Here is a 24709-nt window from a genome sequence, read left to right as displayed (position 1 = left end):
TAGTTTAATTTATTTAAACAGTTTTCTCATTTTTTACTAGCTTATTGTGAATTTTAAATTTACAACGATTTGTTTACAGGCCAAAATTACTCTAAATAATATTTTTAATCAACAATTTATTTATTAATTTGATATTCTATGGGTAACTTATTACATATCATTTGTATTATTGTCTAATGTTATATCAAGTTAACAGAGAAATGGTATTATAAAGGTATTGAATCCAACTAACAAAGGCAAAAAAGATTTATTTATATTAAGAAAAACCTCCATCAAATAGTCAAATGTTTTTAAAAGCTATAATTATATATATGCAGGACTAAAGACGATAATATATTACTTAAATTATAAAGAGCTAAATTAGTTTCATTATCTTAAGGTAATCTAAGTTCAGTTTAGTGATAAGCATATTTTAAAAATCCTATCGGCAGTTAAATTCATCTTTTAGGGATCACTTTCAAGCAACTTATCCGATCTTTAGGAGCAGGACCTCCATTAATGCTGGCATTTTTTCTGCTGCCGTGCCAAGTGGGCAGATGGCCACGCCCACCGCGCAGAAAGGCACTTATGAGCTTCGTGTGGCAGTTGCTGCTTTGACTGTTGCTGCTGCTGCAGCCCGTTTCAAGGACCTTTGAGTGGTGGCGTTTCACGTGGCGTATGCGTGACATCGCCACATAGAACCCGCGCCTATGAATATGCATTATTATTTTCTATATGCGACGGGGTCCAGTGAAGTGCAGCTAATTAGCAACTGACATACATTTGCAACTAACCCAAATTGTGGCTGCTGACGAGGTTAAGTGTGTGTTCGTTCTTTGCCGACTGGTTTAAGTCCTGGAATTTTTTAAAGTCCTTCGCCGGCAAATTGTGTGGAAATCTTGTAGGGAAAATATTCCGTACTCTTGCATACCAAATGAGATGAGTTTTTGTTTGGTCGTTGGGTCCTCTTCGTAATTGTTATTGATGTGGAAATATGTGCGATTAGCCAAGCTTGTTCTCTCTGTCTTTTTGGTCCAAAGCCGCTCAGCCCTCGGTGGGGCAAAAACTTTTTGGCCCCCAAAAACTAAAAAGTGAAAATTTTATGGCAGACAAAAAAAGCCAGAAAAAAGGGCAGAAAGCGACGCCATATTGGATAACATAAAATGGCGTTTATGATGGGCAAAGTTTCATCATTTGCAATTTGCTTTTGACCCTCCGCCTCCTTCGGCCCTCAAATGTGTTTGAGTTTTCCAGCAAATTTAACATAAACCATTTTGGTTCGAGTTTTTTCCTGACACTCTTTCCCTGACTACATTTTTTATTTTCTCGTTCGTTGCAAACTGTTTTCATAAATGATTTTTTAGCCCCAAACTTAATGTGCTCCATATATTATATATTTGGATTCTGAATCAAATTTTTTTTAACTGATTCAATGTTTTCTGTTCACAGTTTGCCCAGTTTAATGCCACTGACTGAGCATTTAATTAATGTTTTTACAAAATGAAAATAAAAAGCGATGCGAAAAAAGGTTGAAATTGTCCCGTGTGCTCACGAGCATACACAAAATAAATATAGAAACTTTACGAGCCAGAGAGGAGGAAGGAAAAAAGTTTTCCGGGTAATTCCATGAAATGGCATTTCATTCAATTCAATTTCATGCTCTGTAATTATTTTGTACAAAATGTTCGGTGCTGTATATATACTATATATACATTCGGTACAACGACAACTGTCGCAACAACTAATCAAGTTGAGTCAATGAAGCACAGCTCGGTGCAAAATGGGGAGTGGTTCTCTTGGCAAAGAGGGAGGTTAAATGTCAAAGTTGAATATGTTACAGGACCAGAAAATTTTTGAATTTTCCACATGTCCACGTGTGTGTGTTTGTGTGCACTGAATTAATGAAAAATAAATTTAGATTTCAACATGCCAGAGAGGTAGAATTTCTCTTTTGATGACTAAACATCCAATTTACCTCAATTATTCACCGCCTTCGGCCGGCCGTCTCAATCGAGTTTATTAACCATATAAGTTTCAGTTCACTTTGCATTCGAAATTGCAGGTGGTTTTCTGTTTAAGTGGAAAATTTCTAATACACTAATCACTCATTCAAACATCAATGTCCGTCAAAATAAATTACAATTTGTGTAATTTTAGCCAATCAATTTGGTCAACTTTAAATCAAATTGTATGAATTCTAATCCAATTGAGGGAAATTCTCTTTGCGCTTTGGCAAAGTTTTTGGCAATTATTCAATTGACGCTTTTACTTTGTCATTGAATACATTTTAGGCTAACATTTCAATGAAGATTATAGATTTTTGGTAAAGTAAAATGTGTCTTTATAATAATAATTAATTAATATTTATTTCATGTATTGATTGACAAAATACATGTATTTATTAAAGAGCACACGAAATATTAAATGTGAAAAATTTTATTTGCTTGTTTACCATTTTTTATTGGTCAATTTTATTTCTTGTAATTTGATTCAATGAATTTGTTAACATTTTATCTTTGATAAATACCTTTATTTATTTAACTTACATCTTTTATTTAGTAAACTTTTTATTATTTATTTCCACCTTAAAGTGTTTCTTTATTATGCATTTATTATTCAGCTAGTTTATTCTTCAGTATTAATAAACTTGTACATATATTAAAAATATAGAAAATATGTTTTAGAGAGTAGAGTGCTCCAAATACTCCTTCCAAAATTAGGCCCGAATTGCATTTTTATGTTAGAGCGCACAGCTAAATGTATGCTACAGCTACAGAAAGTAGGAAAATTGAAGTCTTAAATAGATTTCCCAGGGTGTGCACTAACAATTCTTTGACTTTTGCCACGTTTTCATTTCTCGCTTTATTTTTGGCATCAGGCAGCAGTGGCAGCCTTTTGAGATTCGTTACGCTACAACGCCCCGCAGATGCGGCTCTTCCTTCGTCCTTAAAGCTATATGTGTATAGGTATGTGTGTGTATTTGTGTTTGTAGGCTGCTGAATGTGTGAGTGAGTGTCCTGACACATGCTTGTGCTGCTGCCAGAGCCACTTGGCCAAAGTATTTTAACCTAAAATTTGTAAAAATAGCACATCAAGAGGCATTCTCGGGGCGCCTTCGTCTTCAGCTACTTCTCCCTCTTCCTCTTCTTCGGTCTTCAAGTGGATGCTCTAGAGAAATGTACACACACACGCACGCACACTTTTATAAGAAATAAGAAATATGGATGGGGTGTGTTAAATTTATCTACTGTACCACAGTGCGTATGCTTGATGCTTTATTTATTTATTTAATTTGGCAGGGGCAACGGGATGATGAAATGGGCATAACAGCGCCACTGCATTGTCCATGGGTGTCCATTAGAAGGGTGTTTTTATTGCAGGAACGCAGGGGGGGGGGGATGCTGCGGAATAAAATATGTTGAGCAATTTGTCAACAGGATATCTCACCCCCGCTGTCGCGTAATGAAATGTCATTAACATTAAAACAACTTTCAACACTTGGTCTGTCCCTCTCGTCATTTCTATGTGTGTGTGTGTTTGCTGGGAAATAATGAAAAACAACAACAACAACCAAATACAGAACCGAAGGCCAAAAAGATTTCTATGTATGTGCCATCATCATCAACTTTTGTCGCCTGACTTTTTCTCGATTTCGTTTTGTTAATGAAAAAAGTTTGTGCTTCTCTCCCTTTTTTTTCGCTTTGAATTGTTTGATGAGCGAGAAAATATTTTCCGATTTTTTTTTCTTCCTTTTTCGTCCTGACGACGCCTTTGACGTCCTGGCTTCATCAACTTTTCATTAATTTATTACACGCCCTGGCCACGCCCTGCCTGCCAACCCGCCCCCTTTTCCCTGCCCGGTTTCATAATCAGTGTTCAGTTCTGTTCTTTTCGGTTGCTCGTCAAAAAGATTCCTTATTTCGTGTTTCCCTCATTTTTGCTTGTTTCAATCAATGTTTTTATTAAAAAGTTTCCGTCTTTTTGTTTGGCCTCCGATGGGTCATAGACTTTGACATGTTTGACTAATGTTTCAGGAAATTGTGTGTATTGTGTAATATTCAACTCCAGTATTTGGTCAGAATATGAACTTAGTTGAAAAGATATGTTGTAATTACATAGGTAATCCCCTTATAATGACTTGGTCAAGCTTGGGGAATGTAACGACTTGTGTTGTGAACTCTTAAATACTCTTAAAATAAAATTGTACAATTGCTTTGGTCAGATATTATATAATTTTTTCATTTATAAAACATAGAAATGCAACTCAAATGTTTTGCAATTTTAAAACACCATTTTTTAACTATTCCCTATTTAATATATAGCAACGAACCCTGTTTAAAAAGTCAACACAGTGTATTTAGCTGCCCTAAACCCAAATTTAGGTATAGCTTTGACACTTTCCCCTACATTTCCCTCCTTATGCCATCTTCTTGCTCCTAAACAAATTGCAAGTTCGCAGCATCATTAGCTTTGTCCGAAAATTGTCACGTTCGGCACACGTGTGTGCGCAAAGCTGCATAATCCGGCTCCTTGTGTCGTCTCGCTTTTGGCCAAATCGTTGGCATCTCTCGTCGTCGTCGTCGTTGTCCGACCATAACCACTGTTGGCGGTTGTCGTACCACCTCCGTTTCGCCTCTTCGTAGCCCCCGGTTAAACCTCTAAACCGTTTCCATCCACACGGCTATCTCTCGGTTCTGTTAACCAATCCAACCGCCAACGTAAACCGCTAAGTGCTTCCCTTTGTTGCGTTCCATTCTCGTGTGCTCGTTCCTGTTTTTGCGTTGTATTTTGTTGCAGACCTTCAGGGGTAAACGGAAGTTTGCCATTATTGCTATTGGCGTTGAACAACACTGTTAGCCAGTGTTGGCCGCTAACAGTTAAACTAGAGTTTATCACGTGAAACTACAGACATACTTTCTGAATGTGGCAAATCTATACAAATACCGATATTGTAAATTATGTATAAAACGAATGCACGCATTATGATCGCGTTAAGCAACACTGCTTGCAAATTTTTTAAATAGCACTCAAAGCACTGACATGTAGTGTTGGAAAGTAACAATTAAAACTCACTGTTAAAATATTACTAAAGGTGGCCCAGAATTCTCAGAAGGAGTTTGTCATATTAAGCTATTTTCTTAGGTCTTATGAATTTAGCTTAAAGGTGCTTAGTTTCTGAAAGTTTTCCCTGCTCTACAACCTACCCGGAATTTAATATAGAAAAGTTCAAGCTACCGAAGTTTGACTGTACTCCCATCTTTTTCTGGAGTGTAACGTGCTGACGACTTTCGCATGAAACGTGCTCGGCATAAATCGTTTTAAGTTAGAAAGAAAGGGGAAATGTGAGGGTACGATTAGGGGTTGTGGGAGAAGTGGGATCCCCCGCTTATGTGCGATATTTATATATATGTGCTTTGACCCTCCAAGCACTGCAGAATGCTCATTACTCGCCCTGTCTCCCTCTGATTCTCTTGCCACAGAATGGCAGTTACTTAGCTTATTGCTGAGTTGCATTACAAAGATTTCATTGTAAGAGATATGATATAGTGATATAGTGCGGTTGCCCTCACATCATATCGTATAGTATTATTTTTGATTTGCTTTGGGGTTTGTTAAAAGGGTGAAATGAAAGAGTTTGTGGGGGGAAGGAATGGATTAGAGGGATGGTCAACTTGGTTTATTAAATCTAGATTAAATGGATGTTTGGAAAGGGGCTGGGCTGTTGAGGATATTAAAATGTTATTGTTATTATTATGGCTTAAAGGTTCAACATTTTTAAAGAGATTCTTAACTCTCCTCTGCTCTTCTTCTCATCCCATCCAACCGAACTTTGCTGGGGAACCTAAAAAAAACGAAGTTGCATTTCGAATCCAACAGAGTTAAGCCAATGACAGCTTGGAATGTCAAACTTCAGGACCAAATATATCGTGTCTGTGTCATAATCAGGATGCAGTCAGTCACATAGCAGCCCCGGCAACTCCTTTATCCCCTCGTAACCCCCGGTTATTTGACATGCACTTAGCGCGTGGCGAGAGTGGAACTCGGAGTTAGTTGGAGTGGATTTTACCTCCTTACCGCCCCTTCTTATCCCCAATATTTTGCAGATCCCTCGTGTGGCTTCTGCTGCAGCTTCTTCGAGGAATGCGAAATGTATTATTAACTCTCGGCAACGTTTTTGACACATCCATTGATATGCACATTTGTGACTTGTCGCACTGCATTGACTGTCAATGTGAATGCATTGCACATACGGAGATGTATATACAAGTATATATATATAGATAAAAGCTAGAGATTGAAAGAAGCACAGCATTACAGCTGCGGACTGGTACATTCGATAGTGTTGTAAAATGCATAAAAAAGTGCTTAGCATATTAAAAACATAGCCGAAATGTGCAGCTGGGACGGCAAGTCTTTGGGGAATAATACGTGCCCAGTAAAAACGAACGATGTGGGTGGGTGTGGAAAACTCAAAAAATTTCCACCAATGCATGCAACCATTTTATCCCCCCTTTATGTATATATATGCAATGTTATTCTGGTGCAAAAAAATAAAGAATAAAATACATAGAAAGTCTGCAAAAGCAACCGAATCTGTTTGTATATTTATTTTGAGGACATGCGGATAAAGTCATTAGAATAAAGGATTTCCTCTGATATGTACTTTCCATTTTAAAATTAATTGCTTACATTCTAAAAAATGTTATAATTATAATCTATAAATAGATAGCTATCCACTCAAAACTAAAAATCAACGTACAAATCAAAACCTGCTTTATAAATGATGAAATCCTAGAAAAGTGTATAAGAATTTTCGCTTGGCGAAAGTAGCTGCCACACGTTGCAACATTTTCCAACAGTTTTCAACATTTTTGCAACATTTTTGATTTATTCGCGTGGTGCACACACACACACACAAAAAAAGGAGAACCTCTAATGCATATGCAGCATTTTGCATACGTTTCTAATAATTCATCTTCGTGTTTTGCTGCTCCTTCGAACCACGCCCCCTTTCCGCCTCCTTTACTATCTCCTTTATCTTCATTTTTTCCAGCAGCAGCAGCTTCTTCTTCATGGCCGTGTGTAAAGTTTTTTTTTGGCGCAACTTTTGCTGCCTCAGCTCTCTCTGCCATTACCAATTTTTGCATATCTCTGTTTGTGCAGCTTTGAACCTTCACCTCTTGCCACGCCCCCCTGCCGCCCCAAACTTACACACCCTCACACATCTTGTGTTTTTTTTTCGTCTACATTTTGGAAAATTGGAAAATAGTTTTTCCGTTTGCGTCTTTTTAGCTATTTTTCTGCTTTCATTTCTTTTATCCTTTCTTTTTATCGACTTATTGTGTTTGACGGAAATGTGCTTTGTCTGTCTGTGCCACGCCCCCCACACCGCCTCCGTTTATCAGCGGGCATGGGGGCGCAAAAATCGGGTAGGGAGTTACAATCACAATGGCAAACGAGTCCGTTGGCATTCGTAGATATGTTGCAAGTTTCGATATGTAAATGGAAAAGGGCGGTGGATTTAAAAGGGGTGGTGGGGAGCTTATAAGTTTGTCACACTGAAGTTGCTTAAAATATCTGCAAAAAAAGTTCGATAATGTAATAATTTTGCCAGAGATTGGGGAATTTGAAGAAAGATAAAAGGGATTTCTTTGAGAAAAAAAGACCAAAAAAGGAGAAGATTGTAGCAGTGGTAGCATTATGTAAATATCTTGAATTATATCTAATAAATTTTGAAATATTTTTCAAAATAAGGTTTTATTATAAGCAAGATAAGAATATATTTTGGTTTGGATTATAGGCAATTTCTTTGATCATCTTTTAAAAATAGGCAATAAAAATGTTAAAAATATTTAAATATTTTAAACTATGAAATGAAATAGAGGCCTTTTGATATAATGTGGTTAAAGAATTTATTCTAAACCAATTAGAAATAATTTTGGAGGGCAAATAAGTAATTTCTGAAGATATTCTTTGGAAAATTAAATAAGTAAAAAGTAAAGCCAATTATATTCATAAGAATACTATATCTTGTTTAATTTTTTTAAAATCTTTAAACAAACCTGTTTAGTATTTGGTGGTTTAAATATTGATTTTATATCAGTTAATATTAAATTTGATTGGTATAAAAGTCATTTCTTGAATCATTTTGCACGTGCGGCATCTATTTTTGCCACAAAGGCTCAGCTCTTGTCACATAACTTGGATATTTCTGAGCGAGAAAGCCAGTAAGTCTTCTGAATATTTTCCCTGGCAGTTGCCTGCAATTGCTTTATTTCATTTTGTACATCTCATATTTCTCCAGATGCACTTGCCGCCGCTGCAGCTGCTCGCTTTCTGAATAGTTTGAATGGCTAACTCCTTCGGCATCATCTGGCCACATTTCATATTCGACATTCCCTGACTGCGAGATCCTGAGGCTCGTTTCCTGTCTCGACGCTGTGTCCTTAAGTAGTTTTTTCCTCGGTGGTTTCCCCATTTCCCAATGGCATTTCCCACTCGAACTTTCGGCTGCCGGTTGGGCTTTTATCCCAGGGAATGAGGACCGGTCTACTATCTATTGATGGCTGGAGATGCCAGCTACTTTGGCAGCTGGCTTACCCTTCGATCTCCCCTCGCCGCCCCACTTGAAAAGTATTTACGTTAAATTGAACTTTTGTGTTTGAATTTTCGTGCGGGCAACTTCACATTGCGGCTTGTCCTGTCTGAGTTGACTGCACATTATCCGATCCCATCCAAAGAGTGTCGACATTTTGCTCGACGACGCTAAGCTATTTTTATTAGAATTCCCCCATCCTAACAGAGAAAAAAAATATATAGAAGACGAGAGATTGCCGAAAGAGTCTTTTCCCCACCAGTCTGTCTGTCTGTCGTGGCAATTTTCGGTTGCTTTTTGCGGGCCAGGAATTTCATTGGAATAATTAAAAATTATAAATGTGCATGCAACTGAGGCTTTTCCGAGCTGACCGCATTCCAAGCCAAATTAAAACCCAAAAATTGCAGTCGAGGCGCATCAAGGATGCCTAGGATGCTTTTGGCTCCATTTTACCATTTGCCTGTTGGCGCTTTTGTTGCTTTTAATTTGCCAAAAAATACTTAGAAAGTGGTACGGAAATTAAATCTACATAAATGTTTCTTTGCCCTGGCTCAACGCCACCTATTCCGGTTTTATTTGTTGATTTTTTTGGGGGTCTTGTTTTCCATCCAGTCTCCATTAAAGTGCAAATTCCCAGATGACACACCTTAAAATATATTACTTTATGAACTTAAAGAATTCTTATAAATATTTTCAATAAATATATAATATTCTCAATAAATATACAATATTTTCAATAAATATAAATATTTTCAATAAATATATAATATTCTCAATAAATATACAATATTTTCAATAAATATAAATATTCTCAATAAACATACAATATTATCAATAAATATACAATATTCTTATACAAGTGTTTGTTAAATTAATGATGAGAATAAATTTGAGATTTTGCATTTGAAATGTTGTTTTCATATAAAAATGTTAAAGACTAAAAAGAAATGATATTCTTTTTAATTTCCTTAAAGTAGAAAAAATGGTAGCTAACTAAAAAAACTAAAAAAAAATAGTACTTCGAAAGTTTTCTTTCCTAAAATATAAATTCGTACTGTTTTTTAAGAATTTCTGAAAGTTGAATAAATAATTACAAAAGTAGCAGTTTGTCTTTCAAATAGTTATGGCTTAGCTTAAAGAAAATATTAGTGGATACTTTAGATAATATCACATAGTTAGGTGAAACCCAAGTCATACAGGGCGTATGCTTAATGTCGAAATGACGAAAAAGCCAAGCAAAAGCTGAGCAGAAGTCAAGTCAAAGAAGTGCAAGCAGATAAAACATAAGGCATAAGTAGATAGATGAGTGGTTGCTGCTCTGTTCTATGCTGCTTTTCCCCTCGCTTTTCCAGCTTTTCCTGCTTTTCCGTGCTGCTCCTGCTTTTCTGCTAATGCAGCTTGTGATGATGCTGTGTTTAGGAAGAGCTAGGCAACTCTGGAGAGTGAAAAATCCAAAGCCGGAAATGAAAAGTGGCATGTGTGAGTGCTCTGCAGTGGTGGTGGTGAGGGGGTAAGTGGGTTGATAGGGGGTGGTGTGACAGTGGGTTTTTCAAGGGGGACAGTGGGGGGATTAGGACGAGTGGGCGAATATGTGGGTGTGGCCATTTTGCAAAAGCGCAGCTGTAGCAACACTTTATCTCTCTATAAGTGTGTGTGTGCGTGTTTGTCTATGTAATGAGGGCAATTTAAGGGCACTTGAAGCAATTCAATTCTCACACACACTCACACTCACACTCACACCCACACTCAAAAACTCAACTGTCCTTCTGTCTACGTGTGAGATGTGAAGGGGATGTGAAGGAGGAATGGAGGAGAAAACAGACGTGGCAAGTTTTTAGTGTTATTAATATGCATGCAATGCATATGCTCAACGTCCGTCCGCCATTCTACGCTGCATCTGTGTGTGTGTGTGTGCCGCCATTTTGCTTGATGCCGCCATTGCAGCAGCCTGTTTAACCCCTGTTTCCCCTTCCGCTGCGTGTCCTTTTTCGGGGCAGCAGCTGCATCGAGTGCTCTCTGCTAGTAATATTAAGTGCCCGCCTTCAACTGCATAACGAACTACCGGGGCAGGGGTTATTAACCCATAACTGGAATACATGTGCTTAATTTTTCTCCTTTTTTTTTGCATAGGGTGTGTGTGTGTGGTGAAGCGACTGCCTGCTGTGCACGGGAAAATTCCCAGGATTAGACGCATTAATGGATTATTCGAGAGATTTGTGTTTCATTTCTATTTTCATCTTTTTACATTTGTTTTTGTTAGTTTTCCTCGCCCCGTGTGTGCTGGCTGCTGGCTCATCTGTTTGTTTGGGGTCTTTGTTGTTTCTGCGGTGTTTTTATTGTTGCCCAAATTATGCAGATGAGATTGAGGAAAAGCTTTTAACGCAGTTAAAGTTGCGGTAATGCAGAAAATTTGCTTGCTACTTAGGAGGATTCGTAAGTTTACATACAATTATTTGATTCGCTTTGGGGTATTGTCATTTTGTATTATAAGTTTGAGGAATATTCGGGAACTCAATGAATTTTGGAACATTTTTTAACGGAGTATAGGGAAAAATTACATTAAAATAGTACAGTTGGTATGGCACAAAATGACAATAAAATATGTAGGATTTGTTTAATTAAAAAAATATTAATTTTAATTTAATCAAGGATATTTTACAGATGATACTCTATGATAATCATATTATGAATTGGTTATAACATACCTTTTTTTATCGGAATTTTGGAACATTTTTTAACGGAGTATAGGGAAAAATTACATGAAAATAGTACAGTTGGTATAGCACAAAATGTCAATAAAATATTTAGGATTAGAATTAACATAATTTTAATTTAATCAACATTACTTTGCAGACAATACCCTATTATATTCCAACCAAACCTTACTTTATAAGAAAATCTTTTTGTGAACTTTACCCAATGTTTTTTTATTGTACAAACATGCTTAAATAAATCACCAAATGTATTTCTTTAACACACTGAAAAGCACAATTTTCCAGGGCAACAAAGAAAACCATTTTGCTTTCACGCAGATTCTAGGATGTGAAAGCATCGAGGGGAAATGGGTAAAATGGGGTGAGACCTGAGGTGTAGCATAAATTCATATCGTTTATAACACGTCAAGCAAATACAATTAAAAATTATGCTACCAGACGACGGTTCCCAGACATGTGTGTGTGAGGTCCTTTATTTATGTATATATGTATGCGTATTCCTTGTACAAATGAGGGGTGTCTATGTGTGGGTCTCAATGTGTGTTGGCTAAAATTGCGAGGGGCTTCTACTCAAAGTAATTTACACTAAATTACATGCGAACAAGCAAAATGAGAAAAGCCTACAAAGCTCTTGCTTATGTGTGTTCGTGTACTTTTTTACTTGTGTGTGTTTATTTCGCATTGGTGTGCGTGCGTGTGTCACAGAAGAGCAACGGAAACGAAAATAATGAAGCGCGCTTTTGTGCGCACATAAGCAAAGCCAAGCAAAAAAAAACCCAAGGAGACAAGGAAAATTGAGTGGGGTGTCAAAAAGAAGGGGGCGTACAAAAAATAAAGGAAGAGCCCGCGAAATTGTGCGTTGTGTCAAGTTAAAAATATATATATACATGTATATTTTGTTATTCCTGGGTTTTTGTTCTAACCCTTTGCATTTTCCCTACAATTTTCGCCATTTTGCGCACGTTTTGTAAATTTACTTTTTATTCAAATAAGCATCAGTGGGAAAAAAAACTTGCTTATTGAGCAAATCCCAGCAGAATTCTCTCCGCTTTCTTTGAGCAAATTTTCGCTTTAGTTGTTAATGAAATGTATACAACGTAAATTAATGCAGAAGCACAAAAGTTTCTCTTTATTTTAAGGTAAAACAAATTAAACAAAACCAGAAAAGGTTCACCAGTTCAATGCTGTTTTAATTGATCAGAAACCTTTTTTATTGCTGATTCTTTTTTGTTGTTTTCCTGGAATCATTAACCATTAACCGCTGACCTTTCACAGGCGAAAAGCTAATAGCATTACAATCCCGACCTGAATTTCACTTCCTTTACCTGCTGAAAGCTGCTTAACTTCAAGAGCCGCGGTTTGGTTTTGCTGCTCTTTTTTTTTATTTTGTCCAGTTTTTGCTGTTTATATTACCCCGGTTTTTCCCATTGTTTTCTTTTCCCATTTATTTTCATCTGGTTGACAATTGTTTTCGGTGTCTTGTGCTCTCGAATTTGCCAAGCCGATTTGCTTTCCGGACTTTGGGCCTTTTTAAATAAACATTCATTTTTAATGCCCAATGACGATTTAATATTGAACATCCGGCGTTGTTTATCAGGCGAGTGAGCAGGATATATTATATGTAAACCAATTTTTATTTGCATTTTATATTTTACGATTTCATTTCGCCATCTTTTTTTTGCTCCTGGCTTTTGGCCTCATCAATTGCAGCTGCTGTCTGTTTGTGATGAACAAATTTCTGAATTATTAAATCGGCATCAAATTTCGTTGACTTTATTGCTTTGTTGTTCACCCGCTTTTGGATATTCCTACCCATTTTTACCCACTGTTCTCCTGTGCTGTAAATAATTTCTGTCGTTTTCGTTGGAATTTTTCACTTGACTCCTCGCACTTTGCTGCAATCTGTTGATGATGGATCCTTATGCATTATACATGCGCATCTGACTGATAGAAAATTCTCGGAAAATTTATGTTTATACCCGTTACTCGTAGAGTAAAAGGGTATACTAGATTCGTCGGAAAGTATGTAACAGGCAGAAGGAAGCGTTTCCGACCCCATAAAGTATATATATTCTTGATCAGGATCACTAGCCGAGTCGATCTAGCCATGTCCGTCTGTCCGTCTGTCCGTCTGTCCGTCTGTCCGTCTGTCCGTATGAACGCTGAGATCTTGGAAACTATAAGAGCTACAATACTGGGATTAGGCATGCAGATTCCTGAGATTCCTGCGCAGCGCAAGTTTGTTTCAAAAGAGTGCCACGCCCACTCTAACGCCCACAAACCGCCCAAAACTGTGGCTCCTACAGTTTTGATGCTAGAACAAAAATTTTAACTGAAATGTATTGTTCTCATCAATACCTACCGACTGACCTAAAAAATAGTTTGCCACGCCAACTTTAACGCCCACAAACCGCCCACAAACTTCAAAAAATCGTAAATATGAACGCGGATATCTCGGAAAATATCAAAGATAGAGAAACGAGATTTCAGATTTAGATTCCGTAGGCTTGAGCGCAGCGCAAGCTTATTACGCGAATATGCCACGCCCACTCCAACGCCCACAAACCGCCCAAGTCTGTGGCGCCCACAATTTTCATGGTAGATAAAAAATTTAAACTGAAATGTATTAATCTCGTCAATACCTATCGATTGATTTAAAAAAAAGTTTGCCACGCCCACTCTAACGCCCACAAACCGCCCAAGCCTGTGGCGCCCACAATTTTCGTGCTAGATAAAAAATTTTAACTTAAATGTATTGGCCTCGTCAATACCTATCGATTGACTTAAAAAAAACTTTGCCACGCCCACTCTAATGCCCACAACGCTTAAATCTGTCTACCGCCGGTAGGTGGCGCATTTGCTGCTTGCATATCTCCATTTTCCTTTGGTCCCTTTAGCTGAGTAACGGGTATCTGATAGTCGAGGTACTCGACTATAGCGTTCTTCCTTGTTTTATCATGAGTTCTGCGTAGATGAAGAATTGAGTTGACAGCTGAGCTGGGTAGCTGCGTTCCAAAGGTATTAATTAGAAGCGAAGGTTACAGGTCTTGGCGTTATATACATTTGCTCTTTAAAAACATATCTATATACCATATTATAATAGTTTTGTGATAAAAACTTATATATTTTTTTTTGAGGTTTGTTAATCCTATATAAGAATTCAACATTGAAACATTTTCTTTGGAAAGTTTGCTTATAAGCCTGTCTTGTTTCTGCAGTTTGTTCAATCGATTTGGTTTATATATAACCTTTTTCCACAACCACCTCATCGATAACTGACAAAAGTTGTTGGCCTTAACTTTTGTTGATCTACGAATTCAAGAATTTTGTGTACCCCAACTTTATGCAAACAGACAGGAGGAAAGGCAGCAGCTTGGGGGCATGGCAATAATAATTGCACTGCTGCAGGGCCACGCCCTTTTGACCCCCTCACCTGCCATTAGCCAGATTTGTCAGACTAACCTGACCAACTCATGCATTATCCTTGGGTTTTACTATTCAAATATTGTTAGCTTAACCGAGTTGTCAGTTCCGAGCCAATGCATTTGCCTTTGCCTTTGCCATTGCCTTGCTATATATTTTTTTGTTCCCCCAACACGAAAGACAAACACCAGTTTCCCCCACTTCCCCTCTCACCAGAACAGTGTGTGTAATTTCAGATTTTTCTATCCTTTTTTTTTGTACTTTGACAATGTTTGTACAGTAGCGATGGGCGGGAGGATGGGATATGATGAGGCGTTCTGGTTTGGTTTCTATTCTGCTCGGGGTTTTCCTGCCTGCCGTTGTCTGTTTGTTGTAACCTGGTCACACAAAGTAAAACCAGCAAAAAGAGAAAGAGCCAGAACAAACAGTCATTCGATTGAATAATTTCAGAAGGGATGAGAGCAGCGAGGACGAGAGACGACATCCTGCACATCATCATCATTATCATCATCATCAAAGTGCAAGAAGTGCATAAACTTTGGCCAAAGTTTTTATGTCATTTGCGATAAGGTGTAGACAGCACTAAAAAAAAAAGAAGAATAGAAAAATGAAATGGGGATGTTATCCCCAAAGAACTGCGGAGACTATCGTCTGTCAATAATATTAAAACTTGATGAGTTTGGTCGCCCAAACCTGATTATAAATGGGTGTGATAATCACGCCCACACCTGGTCATTTTGGTCCCATCCTGTCCATTGTGCAGCGGAAACATTTGCTGCCACATCCTGGCTGCCTTTGTGACTCCTTTTATCAGGACTTCCGTCATTTGCTGGCAGAGCACCTCCCCGATCAGCTTTTTGTTGATTTTTCTCCATGTGTCGCAAAAGAGTTCACAGCTTCACAACTTCGCAACTTGGCTGAATGGACCGGCGATGTGTCAATAGCAGCAGGAGGCTAATGGAATTGGAATTGAAATGGAAATTGTCAAGGGGATTTTACAAATATTTATATGGAACTGCAATTGTTGTTCTCGCCTTTGTGGTGGTCAGTCTGTGTGATACGCTTAAATGATTTTAATAGTGTTTCAAATCTGCAATCAGTTTTATAGGAAGTCCGTTGGGACAATTGCTTTACCTACCTTCTGCTTTTATTTATTAAAATCGATTTTTTGTGTATAAATGTGTTCTAGAAATATTAGCTTTGGGTTAAATCATGTTAAAACATAGATTATCATTAGCTCAGAAATACGGTATGAGGTATTTTAAATTTTTAATGTCAAAGCTTACCCGAAATTGGATTAAATAAGATTTTTCACATGGTATAAAAGTGTTTTTAAGTATTAAAAAAGTTCTTATTGAGAATTTATTAAAAGATTGGAGCAAATATATATATTATTCGCCTTATGAAGCCCCACAAATGTTCAAATTCTTATTGAGTTGCAAATACAATTCAATCCTGACAACTTTTTATAGCCACTCAAAGGAAATTATATTGATTGCAGTGGCTTTCTCGTCCACCTCTTCACTCTATTAAGGAAAATAACCACCTTTGAGGAAAAGAAATTGGTTTGACATCTGAATAATTCCGAGAATTTTCGTTTGCTGCTCACGTTCATAGAATCCAGGTGGAGAAGAAGCCTTTTGCATACTTTTGGGCTTGGTCACATCAATTAAAACGGATTTTCCACCTCTAATTTGCAGGAAGTTTTGTGCACTCCGGCATTTTCCTTAAGGAAAGTTGGTAACAAGCTCAAACGGACAGTTTCCCAGGGCACAAGTTCAACCCTCTCTCCAAACCGAACTCGTAAACTGCTCAATGCCGAAGAAACTGGGCGCCAGTCAAGTCATAAAACTGCCGGCCTCTATATGTATATATATATTCGTATCTGTATCTGCTTCTCTGCCCCCAAGAGAATCTGTATCTCCTCGAAATGTATATCTTTTTGCTGCCACTGCCGATGTGCGTGGCATTCAATTGTTGAGTTATATGCCAATTGGCAGTTGCTTTCCATTTGGCCACATAAACTTTGCTGCTCTCCATACGTTCCAACATAAAGTCCTCGCCCAAATCCTTTTCTCGTCCTGGAAAAAAATAAGTAACCAGATGGGTTTTCTGTTTTTCTGGTCATGAAAGTTTAATGAGTCCCGCGTCTTTGTGTCTTTTTTTTTTTTTTTGCATCCACGCCTGTTACTGACATAAAACCTCTTGACAGGATATTCTTTTCCCTACTTTTCCTGTGCGCTCTTTTAATGTCGTCGCTTATGATGCAAAATTGTTGCTGATTCGCTTGATTTTTATTCTCTTTTTATGCGTAAATATCTTTCCACTTTGCGGTTGGCACTTGAAGATACATTTTGACACGGTGATGGGAATATTTGTTGAGTAGTCTTTATTTTATGATGGCATTTACATTTTCGATAGCGGAAAATGTTGCTTATTTTTATAGCGGCTTTATACTTATCAGGTGTCGAAGTAGTGGCGATTGTGGTTAGACGGTTCTCATGTATCTAAAACCATTATTAGTTTTCTCACATAATAATGAAATATTTTTTGTTAAAGTTAAGTACTTGGAAGTATTGTTACAATTTCCATTAAATATGTTCTTTAACTATAAATTATTTTCTATTTCACTTAAAAACATACTAATATTTTTCTTAATTCTTCTTTCATTTTAGGTAAGTAAACATTCATCTTAAAGGATGATTTCGAGGACTGGCCAAATAAAATTGGGTAAAACCACAGTTTTAAAAAATACAAGAAAAATGCAACCATAAATTTAAAAGTTTCTCTCATAACCCGCAAGAATAACAATAATTTTCCAACCTGTCGGATGCACATTTAAGGCTTAAAATGTACTTTTACACTCTGGTTTCTGCTGCGGTTGCTGTCTCGACCAGTAAATTCACATTTGTTTTGGGCACCATCGCTCCGTTTCGGCCATCGCCATCGTTATAGCCATCGCTCGCATACCATGTCCAGGTACATTATCCATTAAACCAAACTGCCGGCCGCACATTTGTCAAGGCTAATTGCCGCCAGGCCGAAACCGAAGCCCCATTGGAGCTGACACGCACCTTCTCGGTGGCCAAAAGCCCAACATTCAACATCCAATGGCCAGGCCAACATCCAATGGCAGTATCCGGAGAGGATGCCCCAGAGTGCCTCCTCCGGCTTTTTGAATCCGACGGCTGGCTCAGCAGGATGCTTACATATATACACTCGGACAGGACAGACACGCATTCTGTCTCAATGGCATGTTTGGATTTTTAATGGCCAACACCAACAGGAGCTCGCTCGTGCGGGCTCTTAGATTTTTCGACAGAGATTTTTCCGGTACGGTAGAATTTCCTCATAATTTTTCCATCGCCACACACATAACCACTCTGGCTAAAATCGATTGAAACTTGTTGAGATGGCCGTCGTCCTTCTTCTTCGATTGCCTGCATGTAATTTCATGTATTTTTAATGCAAGCCATGAAAATACATCAGGCCAGGTCTATATCCACCTATATCTACCTGCCTACCCACCGACCTACCAGACCGCACTCGACAACATTAATCATGTTAAGGTTTCCTCCGTCTGCCTTTTGGGATTCTCCCGGAACACCAGGAACATGTGTACATCCTTTGGGCCGGGAGCAGGAATCCATTTATTAGGGGCAACTAGTTAGTGCTCGAGGGATGGCCCACACACCTAGCCAGACTAATAGTTTTTCCTCATTCTGGGTTTCTTGGGGGCTTCTATAAATTTCCAAGCTTCTTAGACAGGATTGCAGATGAGAGTTAGTTCTTGTTAATAAATTAAATCCAGTTATTAGAAAACATAGACATTCAGTTGGGTGTTTTTAGATACAAAGCTCAAAAGCGAATGAGCTACAAATGTATTTCATATCCTAGGATAATATCTATCCAGCTTCAAACTTCATTTTAATCCATTTATTTATTGTTATTATTATTTGTGTTGGGATTCTATAAGTAAAGACTGTAGTCTTAATAACGCCTTAAGTTATAAAAGTTTTGATTTAAAAATATTTTTAAAGTTGAATGAGAGTTGGCTTTTATATGTTCTCATAAAATATCTTAGTTATTTTTGGTTTCTATAAGGTATTCCAAAAAGTGACTTCAAATACCCAAAGTACGTCACATTTTTGGGTTGTGCTCTAAAGGATTTTGTCATGTGCTAAATCCATGGCTGCTAGTGAGATTTTTGCCTCGGCTTGTGGATATTTTTCAATGGCCACTCACAGTGACAGCGTGAGAAGGGGGTTGGTTAAACTATGAGGGAGTTAAACCCCCCGTAGCCCTTTGTTGCCTCCTTTCTGATGATGCTGGTTGTGCCGGGCTCATGATTTAGATGCGGTGTCTCGCCATCCTTGCCTCTGCCTTAACCAACAATGTCACCATTTTGGGCTATTTGCCGTGCCTTACTTTCCCCCCAAAAAACCCCCATCCTTCCACTTGCCACATCCTTCTATGAGCCCCACAGAACATGAAAATTAGAGAAAGGTGAAATTGCACGAAATGAGTTTATACCTTGGCTATGCGTAGCCAAACATATTTACATGTCCTCAGGTGTGTGTACTCCATACCAGTGTGTGTGTGAGTATGTGTGCAAGGATTCTTTACATGCGTAATGATCGAAATCGTGCTGGGGGCTTTCCAGTGGTGTGGGTTAAAAGGGGGTTACACTAGAAAAAAACCTACTTATTTTGGAAAAAAATTGTTAAACTTAAAATCTTTTTAGTACAAGAAAACTTTTTTATTTAACAAAAATTTACCAGTTAAAGTTTTCCTGTTAAACCTTTTTTGCTTTTATTGCTCTTAATCAACAGATTTTTTTTTTTGACTTAGCACTCTTAAAAAGTCTTTAAAATGTCCGAGCAACATCCGTATCCCTGATTTTCGTTTTTTTTTTCTTTAACAAAACTTTATAAGCCAGCAACCCCAACAATTTTGAAGTTTGTGGCACCTAAACTTTGTTGAACTTTTTTCCTGCGATACACGTATATTTTCTCACCTTTCCGGATGGCTCCCTGCTGACTAAGCCACTGGCTGACGGTTAAGAGCTCGACGGGAAAAAAGCGAGACCTCCTCCGGACGTAATAACAAAGCCTCTTGTGCGTGTGTGTTAGTGTTACAGGCCACATATGTGCGTATCGCAGTGTAAGTGTGTAACCTTGATGATGGCACTATATATAAGGGGGGTTTGGGGCAAAAAGTGGATAGGGGTGGCTCTTGTAGAGGTTAGCTTATAAAACGCGCCGTTTCGTTGGCTGTAGGCTACTTGTCAAGCGGTGGTTATACCAGGGGTGTACAACTGGGGGAGCCCAGGAAAAAAGACCCAGCAAATGCTTAGGGGTCGCTCTTTGCATCCCCTATCACCCAAAACCCCTATATGTGTGTCTGAAATGAGGGCTCTTTGCCGGAATTCAACCTCAAACCCACTGACTTGAAGCTTTACTGATTTGCACGATATATGGGATATATACTAGGGAAAAGGTTCTAGGTTTAGAGCCAATATCCGTATACTACATAGGTTGTTTAGAGGGGAAGTAGGTTAGGTAGATATTGCGCTGACCATAAAATTTGCATTCGCATGTTCCACAAGAAAGTCTTAAGAACCAAAGCTTTAGGGTGAAACTAAAATTATATTTCAAAGAGTGCTATTAAAGTATAATTGGTAGATTGATTGTATTATTTTATATATTTTATTTAACGATAAATAAATCTAAAAACTTAAAAAAGAAGCATTACCATCTGTTACTTTTATTCAAAAAGCATAAAAAAAATCATTATACTTATACAAAAAGCTGACATTAGAAACAAATCTACCAAAACAGACAAATCCAGACTTCTGAAAAGAGGGAATAGAACTGTGGAGCTTTCGCCATGGTTGGCTAAGTCTTCCGATGTTCCTCTGGCATACCGCCTGCCACCCCCCAACCAACCCACTGCCCATCGAAACGAAACCCCTCCGCCTCCAGGCAGCCCCCCTCTACACCCATGCGACTTTGCTGACTTGTCAAGCAACATTCCGTTTTAGTTTTGTTTCTTTTTGTCATGTTTTTCAGTCAGGTTTTAGCCATAAGATATAGACAAAAAAGAAAAATAACTAACCTATCTTTGGTCATTGGAGGATGCTTGAAACTCGGGCTATCTCGCTCGCACTATCTCGTCATCTCACTCGCTCTTCAGGGGGCCTTATGGCTCGCTTTACGGTACTTTTGTCAGTCGAACGGCCTTCGTTGGCATTTGGCAAAAAAGCGGCAGAGTCGACTGCAAAAGTTGCTTGCCTTTGGCCCCACTCCCACGCTTCCGTCTCTGTCTACTCCACATCGCTCCCTCTCTTTCTACGACTGCCGATCTGCCTGCTGTGACGTATTACTGCAGATTATTTGCTGGTTTTTTCCTACCCAGATTTTTTACCCTTTCGAGAAGGTATTACTACATTTATTATTTCCCTTTTGGCCTACGAAAATAAGTATTATATTTCTTTTGTAATCTCTTTTTTCCTTAAACTAATATAATGTAATTTTTTGTGTAATTTAAATGTTGTAATATCTACTCTTGCTATATTTTTCAGAGATTTTTAAACATTGTGAGGAGGTATTATTACGTTTTGTATAGCCATTTTGGCTTCGAAAGATATAATTATATAATTTATTTATTTATTTTTAAAAATATTAATGTTCAATATATTTACTTCAAAGAAGAACATTTATGTGTTTTTCTATTTTTCCACATTTAAAAAAACCCTGCCAAATTTGACCACAATCCAATAACAAGTTTCGTGGACCAATAAGTTAGATATTGACTAAAAAAACCCAAATACAACATGGTAGTTTTTTCACAACCAAATTAACACCGAATTGGACCACAATTTCAAATAGCTGCCATGGAAACCTCGCAATGAAAGAGAATTTAAGACTCGGATCCCCCGAGAAGATTACATTTTTCCTTTCCTATTTTTGGTGATTCCGTTTTATTGCTGCCATTGTTTTTGCTACTGATTTCTTGTTTGTTTTTTATGTTGTATTTATTTTATCTACTCGTTAGCAACATTTTTGTTTGGTTTCAGTTTCGTTGGGGCTTTTGTCCTCTGGCATTAGTTCTTTTGTTGAAACTTTTTTAGCTTTTCCTATAAGACACATCCCCCCTCCACTTGTTTCTGTCTTCGTTTACACGCGCATTAATTTTTGCCATCTCTTTTTTATTTTATTTTTTATTCTGTGTTGAATCTGTGAAAGACTTTTCGAAAAAGTTTGCGGCTTTAAGTTGAGAGTTGTTCTCGTTGTCAGGATCCAAGAGATTTCCCTTTGCCGCCTGCTGCTGTTGACATGTGGAAATCTTTTTGAGGAGGAGCTAGCGAGATGGTTTCCTTTTTGGTGTCATTTTCATGGTTAATTAATAATGCACCAAGCTTGCCACTCGAGCAAGTTGCAACTGTGACTGCCAACAGAATTTTCGCCACCACCGCCTCGAAGAAAGTTTTCCCGGGCTGCAATTAAACCGCAACTCTTGAAATGCCGACAAATTCCCTTTTGAACTCGCCAAAAAAGGAGAGCTCGAAACTTTTCCCGATATAAGTTGAAGTTGGCTACCCCTCTGTCTTTGTACAAGATTTTTATTGCCCCAAAACAAACACTTCTCGATTCTCGCATACTTTTTTCCAGCCATTGTGGTTTTCTTAACAAGGGTGATTTTTGCCAAGTTGTTAATAATTGGCGATCTGGCCAAAAAGTTTCTCGGTTATGCCTACAATAAAATTGGATTCTGTTCCGCCAGCTTGCCAGTTGTAAATGAAGTTTAGGTTTCTTGGGGATTATCTGAATATTTGGTGGTATTATATAATAAAGTTGTCACCTTTTGAGGGACGGGGAATTCACATGAATTAGGGAGTTTTGTGGCTAAAGCTTTATTATTTTTATGCGAATTTTATGGTAGTTTATTTAATGGCCTGGGCTTGGGTTTCATTGGGTTATTTAATGTTGTGTGAAATTCTGGGTAGCGTAAAATTGGCAATATCGAATTGATTAACATGTTAGGAATATTGGAAAAAAATATTTTTGTAAGTTACTTTATTTTTATGGGATATATAATGGCCTGGATATTTTTTATCAAATTTATTACAGAGTGGAAAAATATCTTATACTTTTTAGCTTTCTCCGGAGTTCTTACTTTACTTAACAGAGCATATAGCTTTATCGCATAAAATGATTGGTGTTTATAGGAATAAATTAACCACAGGAAATAAATAATACCAACAAATGTGAAAATTGGCTAAGCATAAAACCAACAAGATTAACAGATATAACTTGAATTTTAAAAAACCACAAAGCCATAAAGCTCTTTGGAGAATATAACATATTTCTTGGATGAATTTTCCTGGATCTCCCGTCACAACAACAATAAACTCGATAGCAAAACAGAAAATGACTAACAGCAGTAGTAACAATAATAAAAGCAGCAACAACAATAGCCACGCTCCATAGAATTACAGACGCAATTCTCAATTCTCGGCTGCAGTTGACGCCGGCGTCGACGCCGACTGAGGCAGCGACTGCAGCAGAGGCTGAGGAGCGGCCGGCAAAATATTTGCAACGAACCGGCAATAGAAAGAGACCGAAGAAACAGACAGAAAGAGACGGACAGACCGGAGAGACAGACAAAACACTAGAGCGCAGTGCAACTTGCCCGGCAACTTTACACTGCAAGAAAATCTAGCACTGAAAACTTCAGATTACTCACTCTATCAGCAGTGATTTTTAGAAGAATTAAACTTGCTAATTTTGTATTTTTATTAAATTTTGTTCATTTGTAGTTAAACAACTGCTAATATCATTTAAAACTTATAAAACTGTTTTCAATTTGAGTCATCAGTCATGATATTACCTACTATGCCATTGCTAGGGATGATTTTCTTCAGGAAATCGATTTAACTTATCGATAACAATCATTCATTAATGACCGTAACATTAATTTTCTTTTTAAGGATAATTATTTCATTTTCTTAAATTAATGTATTAACCTTTACTATACAGATCAAACTTTTTAAAGAACTTCACTTACCTCTTTACTTACTATAAGTTTAATAAGTTTCTCATGGAAATAATACTTGTGTGTACCCAACGAGGTATTAATTTTTCTCTGTGCACAACATCTGCTTTTGTCTAGCCAAGGGAAACCTGCTGGTTTTCCTCCCGCCTTTTGCCACTATTTCCCTCACCATTGCACCTTTGGCTCCACTAGAGTTGCATGTAAGAGAGCGGCAAGCGATAACAGTAAAAAAAACCCGACAGGCAAACAACCTTCAAGATATTAAGACTGTAAAATACCTGTTCTTTTGAGTATTTTCTTAAAAATGTTGTAAAGATTTTAATATATTTAAATTATAACTGAAGGAATCTTTACAAAATTAAACTTAATTGAATATAATTATTTTAAAACCAATTTTAGGAACCTTTTTTTTTTATAATATACATAGATCTTTTTTAATTGCAATTGATATGCAATTCTGCCTTCTGCCGTTATACAAAAATCTTTTCTAATGGTTCTACGGGTTTGTAGAAGTAAGCAATAATATAAATTGAAACCGGAAGTCGATTGGATTTCTTCCGAAGTACGAAGTTTTCTTAATCATTGCATACTTTTAGGCCTCTTTTGAAGGAAAAAACAAGCAATTTAGTTTAAAACTGTAAGGTCTGTTTTGAAAAAAGTGTTTTCTCGACGTCATGGTATACTTAAGTAGGTTTTAAGCTATGTATTACCCAAATTGTTTTTATTTTTAGTTGACCTTAAGGATATATCCTTGATAAATATACGTGTTTAAAATTTAGATATGTCTGAATCTCTCAGGGACAAGGATGTGTTTATATTTCGTCAGAACTTAAATTCCAAGACTTCTAGAAATCCGATTGCAATCATGATACCCTGGATCCGCCGGGTACTGGGTAATAATAAAAGCCAAAGTCTCGACTCACATGCAACGTTCGCGGCA

The 24709-nt window shown here is 37.5% G+C and overlaps 1 protein-coding gene across 17 annotated transcripts in view; it reads left to right on the top strand.

Moving 5' to 3' along the window:
• Nucleotides 1–24709, top strand: part of LOC119553279 (protein alan shepard) — a 146983-nt gene that overhangs the window by 10505 nt on the left and 111769 nt on the right. The gene's annotated exons all lie outside the window — the stretch shown is intronic.

The sequence above is a fragment of the Drosophila subpulchrella genome, chromosome 3L, assembly GCF_014743375.2.
Source record: "Drosophila subpulchrella strain 33 F10 #4 breed RU33 chromosome 3L, RU_Dsub_v1.1 Primary Assembly, whole genome shotgun sequence".
NCBI classification, from domain to species: Eukaryota; Metazoa; Arthropoda; class Insecta; order Diptera; family Drosophilidae; genus Drosophila; species Drosophila subpulchrella.
Note: the sequence above shows the minus strand (reverse complement) of the source record. Positions and strands in the feature narration are given on the sequence as shown.